Source organism: Erinaceus europaeus, chromosome 13, assembly GCF_950295315.1.
Source record: "Erinaceus europaeus chromosome 13, mEriEur2.1, whole genome shotgun sequence".
NCBI lineage: Eukaryota > Metazoa > Chordata > Mammalia > Eulipotyphla > Erinaceidae > Erinaceus > Erinaceus europaeus.
The window spans coordinates 91,151,710-91,158,253 of record NC_080174.1 but is presented as its reverse complement, the minus strand read 5'-3'; positions in this window follow the sequence as shown (position 1 = coordinate 91,158,253).

Below are 6,544 nucleotides of genomic sequence, written 5' to 3'. Positions count from 1 at the left end.
TTTCTAGCCCTCTGAGAGTTCTCCAGACTGTTCTCCACAGATGTTGGACCAATTGACATTCCCACCAGCAGTGTAGGAGGTTTCCTTTGATCCCACAACCTCTCCAGCATTTGCTACTCTTATCTTTTCTGATGTCTGACATTCTCACAGGAGTGAAGTGGTATCTCATTGTTGTCTTTATTTGCATTTCTCTGACAATCAGAGACTTGGAGCATTTTTTCATGTGTTTCTCAGCTTATTGGATCTTTTCTGTGGTGAATATTCTGTCCATGTCCTCCCCCCCATTTTTGGATGGGGTTATTTGTTGTCTTCTTGTTGAGATTTGCAAGTTCTTTATATATTCTGGTTATTAGCTTCTTGTCTGATGTATGGCATGTAAAGATCTTCTCCCATTCTGTGAGGGGTCTCTTGTTTTGGGTAGTGGTTTCTTTTGCTGTGAAGAAGCTTTTTAATTTTATGTAGTCCCATAGGTTTATGCTTGTCTTAGTTTTCTTTGTAATTGGATTAGTTTCATTGAAAATGTCTTTAAAATTTATGCAAAATTTATGCAGAAAAGAGTTTTGCCAATATTTTCCTCTAAGTATCTGATAGTTTGTGGTCTAACATCCAAGTCCTTGATCCACTTGGAATTTACTTTTGTATCTCGTGAAATACAGTGGTTCAGTTTCATTCTTCTGCATGTTTCAACCCATTTTTTCCAACACCATTTGCTGAAGAGACTCTGCTTTCCCCATTGAATAGTCTGGGCACCTTTGTCAAAGATTAGATGTCCATAGGTGTGGGGGCTCACTTCTGGGCTCTCAATTCTATTCCACTGGTCAGTATGTCTATTCATGTTCCAGTACCAAGCAGTTTTGATGACAATGGCCCTATAATACCATTTGAGATCTGGGAGTGTGATGCCTACAGTTCTGTTCTTTTTTCTCAAGATTGCTTTGGCAATTCTAGGCCTTTTCTGGTTCCAGAAAAACATTTGTAGCATTTGTTCTATTCTCCTAAAACATGTGCTTGGGATCTTGATGGGGATAGCATTAAATTTGTAGATTGCTCTGGATTTAAACTTTTACTTATTTTTTGGGTTATCCTGCCCTGTTTTGTGGTCCATTGGCTTGTATGGTAGTTTTCCATCCTTTCACTTTGAGTCTGTGTTTGTCTTGTTGAGGTAGGTGGGATTCCTGCAGACAACATATGGTTGTGTTGTGTTGTCTGATCTATGTTCCTACTCTATACCTTTTAATAGGTGAATTCACGATACTGGCATTTATTTATATTATAGAAAGAAGATATTTTAACATCATTATTCTATTCTCTAACTTTTAGAGTGTTCTGATATATGGTATGTTTATGGTGATGTGATTGTTTATAAGAGAGCTTTCAGAACTTGTAGGGCAGGCTTGGTGATAGTTGATTCCTTCTTCAAAATTTCTTTATTGGGGGATTAATGTTTTACAGTAGATGATAAATACAATAGTTTGTACAGACATAACATTTTAAATTTTTCCACACAACAATACAACCCCCACTGGGTCCTCTGCCAACCACTTTCAGGACCTGAACTCTACCCCCAACCCCACCCCCATCACACACCACAAAGTCTTTTACTTTGGTGCAATACACCAACTCCAGTAGAAGTTTTGCTTCTGATCTTGTTTTTCAACTTCTGCCTGTTAATGAGATCATCCCATATTCATCCTTCTATTTCTGACTTATTTCACTTACCATGCTTTCTTCAAGCTCCATTCAGGATGGGCTGAAAATGGTGAAATCACCATTTTTACTCTGAAAATGCCCAATAGGTCTAGTTTATCTATCTCTTCATTTAGCTCCTTCGTTTCTTCACTGATTTTTCTACCTGGATGATCTGTCAAGTTAAGAGAGTGGGGTGTTGAAGTTCCCTACTGTTACTGTGTTGCTGTTAATTTATTGTTGTAGCTCTTTCAGTAGATGTTTGATGTATTTAGATGGCCTCTCCTTGGTTGCATAGATGCTGATAATCATTAAGTCCTCTTGATTGATTGATCCTCTGAGCACTAAGTAATGTCCATCCCTATCTTTTTAAATTTTATTTATTTTAAGGCCTATCACATCATATATGAGCATAGCTGTTCCTGCTCTTTTTTTGTGGTCCATCGGCTTGTATGATAGTTTTCTGTCCTTTCACTTTGAGTCTGTGTTTGTCTTGTCAAGTTAGGTGGGATTCCTGCAGACAACATAGGGTTGGGTTGTGTTTTCTGATCCATCTTCATACTGTGTTCCTTTTAATAGGTAAATTCAGGATACTGACATTTATTGATAGTATAGATTGAAGATATTTTAATGTCATTATTGTAGTTTTTAGAGTGTTCTGAGGTATGGCATGTTTATGGTGATCTGATTGTTTATAGGAAACCATTCAGAACTCCTTGTAGGGCAGGCTTGGTGATAGTTGATTCCTTTAATTGTTGCTTGTCTGAGAAGGTTTTTATGCCTCCGTCTAGTCTGAGTGACAGTCTAGCAGGATACAGTAGTCTTGGTTGAAAGCCTTTCTCATTGAGCACTAGATAGATATCTTTCCATTCTCTTCTGGCCTATAGTGTTTGTGTGGAGAAGTCTTCTGCTAATCTTATGGGTTTTCCTCTGTAGGTGACTCTGTTTTTCTCTTGCATTCTTCAGGATCCTTTCTTTATCCTTATTCCTTTCCATTTTAAATAAGATGTGTCTTGGTATCATTAATTCTGAGTTAATTCTTTTTGGGTCCCTTTGAGCTTCTTGAACCTTTATGTCTTTTATGTTGTCTAGACTAGAGAAGTTCTCAGCTATTATGTCCTGTAATGCTTTCTTCCCCTCCCTCTCTTTCTTCCTCTGGCAAGCCAATAATGCCTATGTTACTTCTTTTAAAGTCATCCCATATGTCTCTTTTTTTTCAGTATATCTTAGTCTCTTTTTGAGACCTCTTACTTCTTAGTTTTCTCTAAGTCATCTTCAATCTTGCTAATTCTGTTTTCTGCCTCACTTATTCTGTTCTCTCTCCTTTGTTTTTTTTTTAGTTCAGCTATTTTGTTACCTTTTTGCAATAATGTATTAGCTTGCTCAGCTAGTTGTGCTCTTAGCTATTTCAGTTTTCAGCTCTCCAATTACGTCTAAATAGTTAGTGTTTTCTTTCAGAGTCTCATTTGCTGTGTCCCCATTTCTGATGATATTATTTTCAAATTATTTCTTCACTCCTGTGACTAATAGTTCAATTAGTGTTTGGATCTTGTCCTCAAAACCATTTGGGGGCTTTTATCTGGGCTTTTATCCTGGTTTATTTCTCCAATGGTTCTTCTTGGTTTAACCATTGTATATGGTGTGTTATGAGGTCCCTTTCTCAGTACCATTCAATTTACTAATCACACTTCCCTGGATTGACTTGTGTCTGAGAGTAGGGAGACACAGCTGCTGGTATTCTGTGCTGGTTATTAATGGCCAGCAGGTGGTGCTATTGTGATCTCTAGGTTTCTCTTGTTTGTATGATTGGCTGGTGGGTGGGATGGGGGTGGTGGTGGTTGTCTTGGGCTTTCTTGTGGTTACAAATGCTCTGTTATGTTGTGTCCTTGTATTAAATTCAGAAGGCTAAATAGCCCCTGAGTCAAAGATTGAGAAGTTTTAAGCCCCTTTCTCTTTTCTCTTGGCACTAGAAACAACCTGCATTGCTTGCTGGGCATAAAGTGAAATTGCCAAAATGGCACAGCTCAGCTCTGTGCTGCCTGGAGCTCTGATCTGACTTTGCTGTTCTTCAGCTATGTCCCTTTTCCCTCAATTGCACACAAGCACCCACCTGAGGCTGCAGAACTTTCAACTGTAGATTATGAGTTCAGTTGGGTCCCTTATTATATTTATTTGATGTTTTCAGAAGAGAGATGATTTGAACCCTGTTATTCCATGGCTACACCTCCTGGAAGTTGCCAATTGTCTTTATAAAAGAAGTACAAAGTGTTGGGAATCTGGCTGTAGTGCAGCAGGTTAATCGCAGGTGGCACAAAGCGCAAGGACTGGTGTAAGGATCCTGGTTCAAGCCCCCAGCTCCTCACCTGCAGGGACGTTGCTTCACAAGCAGTGAAGCAGATCTGCAGGTGCCTGTCTTTCTCTCCCCCTCTCTGTCTTCACCTCCTCTCTCCATTTCTCTCTGTCCTATCCAACAACAACAGCAACAACATCAATGATGACTACAACAATCAAACAACAAGGGCAACAAAAGGGAATAAATAAATAATAAAAAAATTTAAAAATAAAGAAAATAAAGAATAAAAAAGAAGAAGTACAAAGTGTTACGAGTGGTGAAGCAGGGTTGCAGGTGTTTTTCTGTCTCTCTCCCTATTTATCTCCCCCTTCCCTCTCAATTTCTAATGGACTCTATCCAATAAAAAAAAGATAATTTTTAAAAAGAAGAAGTATAAAAAAGGACAAGACTGCTAGGAATTCCTTCATGAACACAAGAAGTAACACTCCAAGGGACACTTGGTCAGAAACTCTGGACTTGTAGAGACTGTGAATGTCATGATTGAACTACTACTGATTTCGTAAGCTGGCATCCTCAGCTCACGAAATCAGCACCCTTCCCCCTTTAAGCCCCTTCTTGGTGCAGCAGAGAGACTCATGGGAATGACATCTCACAGGCTCTATTTCAAGTAACAGGAAAAAAAAAAAACCCTCTTGCAACATCTGCGAATCAGACTAGAAATAGATACCATTCTTCTGCACTAGCAGCTGAGCAGGGACATGTCTCATCAAACAGAAGACAGAAAGTTTTGCCTGTAGCTCCGAGTGTCCTTTGTAGCACCACCAAAACAAGCACAGCAGTTCCCTGTGTATTGAAAGCCCAGAGATTTGCCCTCTTGACCCTACCAATAGCTTCCCAAACTTCCCTTTCTCTTTATTAAATGTTCTCCTCCCAGATGGAGGACAAGCTGCTTGGCAGAAATTCATCAAACATATCTACTTGGTTTTTTTTACTTATTTATTTCTTGCTAAAGCCAGAGATAACGTAGATGGTTAGCAATAAGGAACTGATTTGTCTATTTATTTATTTTTCTGGTTTTTTTCCCTTTATATTTTATTTGATAGGACAGAGAGAAATTGAAAGAGGATGGGGAGGTAGAGCGGGAAAGAGACAGACACCTGAAACCCTGCTTCACCATTCATGAAGTGCCCCCCTGCAGTTGTGGACTGGGGCTTGAACCTGGGTCCTTGTGTACGGTAATGTATGTACTCAACTGGGTATGCCAACATCCAGACCCAGGAACTTATTTATGAAAGAATAACATATTCAAATTATAGAATAATAAGAAATTATGGTCTAAGAAAAGTGCTATCAGAATTAAACTTATTAACCTGGAAGAGCAGGTTATAAAGATATTGCCTTATATTCTCTAACTGAACACACACACATGATTTTAGACAAGAAATATAAAGTTTGCTGCTGTGTAGTGGCACACCTAGTTAAGTGCACATGTTACAATGCTCAGGGTCCTGGGTTTGAGCCTCTAGTCCCTACCTGCAGGGGGAAAGCTTTGGTGAACCAGGGCTGTAAGTATCTCTCTATCTCTCTCCCTCTATCTCCCCCTTTCCTCTTGATTTCTGGCAGTCTCTCTCTCCAATAAATAAAGATAATAAAAACTAATTAAAAAGAATTTAAAAGATAAATATAAACTTGTCAATACCTTGATTTAAGTTCAAAAGTGTTTATATACCTAGAATGAGAAAAACAGTCATACAAACTACATATTAAGAAAACTGAAATGCTACAGACAGTCTGCAATTCAGAAATGATTTCTTATGTGCTCAGCAGGGTAAGGGACCCTGAAGGTGCGGCCTCATTAGCATTGGAGGTGGGAAAATAAAGTGAGGTTGTAAGTAGACCAAAATAAGTGTGGATTGCTTGGATAGTTATCATTATCATTATTATTTTAATATTTATTTATTCCCTTTTGTTGCCCTTGTTTTATTGTTGTAGTTATTCTTGTCATTGTTGGATAGGACAGAGAGAAATGGAGAGAGGAGGGGAAGACAGAGAGGGAGAGAGAAACACAGACACCTGCAGACCTGCTTCACTGCCTGTGCAGCGACTCCCCTGCAGGTGGGGAGCCGGGGGCTCGAACTGGGATCCTTACACCAGTCCTTAAACTTTGCGCACATGCGCTTAACCTGCTGTGCTACTGCTTGACTCTTGGATACTTATTATTTTTTTAAAAAACAAGGATGTTTAAAAAGTCGATAAACTTTTGTAGTTGATAGACTATTATTTTTCATTGTGATCAATGAATCTTAACAGATTTGTGACCTGGGTCCTTATTCTATAATGACTTGTGAGTTTCAGCTAGTTTATTGTCTTTGGTCAGATCTTCATGAGGGCTGGTTGGCTGAAGAACAAGGTCTAGGATGTGAAGAGTTTTCTTTGTTAGATGAAATACTGACATCATTCAAAATAAAAGAACTGAAAAGGGGGAAAAAAAAAAAGCATCGGAAGCTGCTTTCAACCTGGGAATCTCGGGTGAGGCCACCAGGTTCCAGATGATACCATGATGCC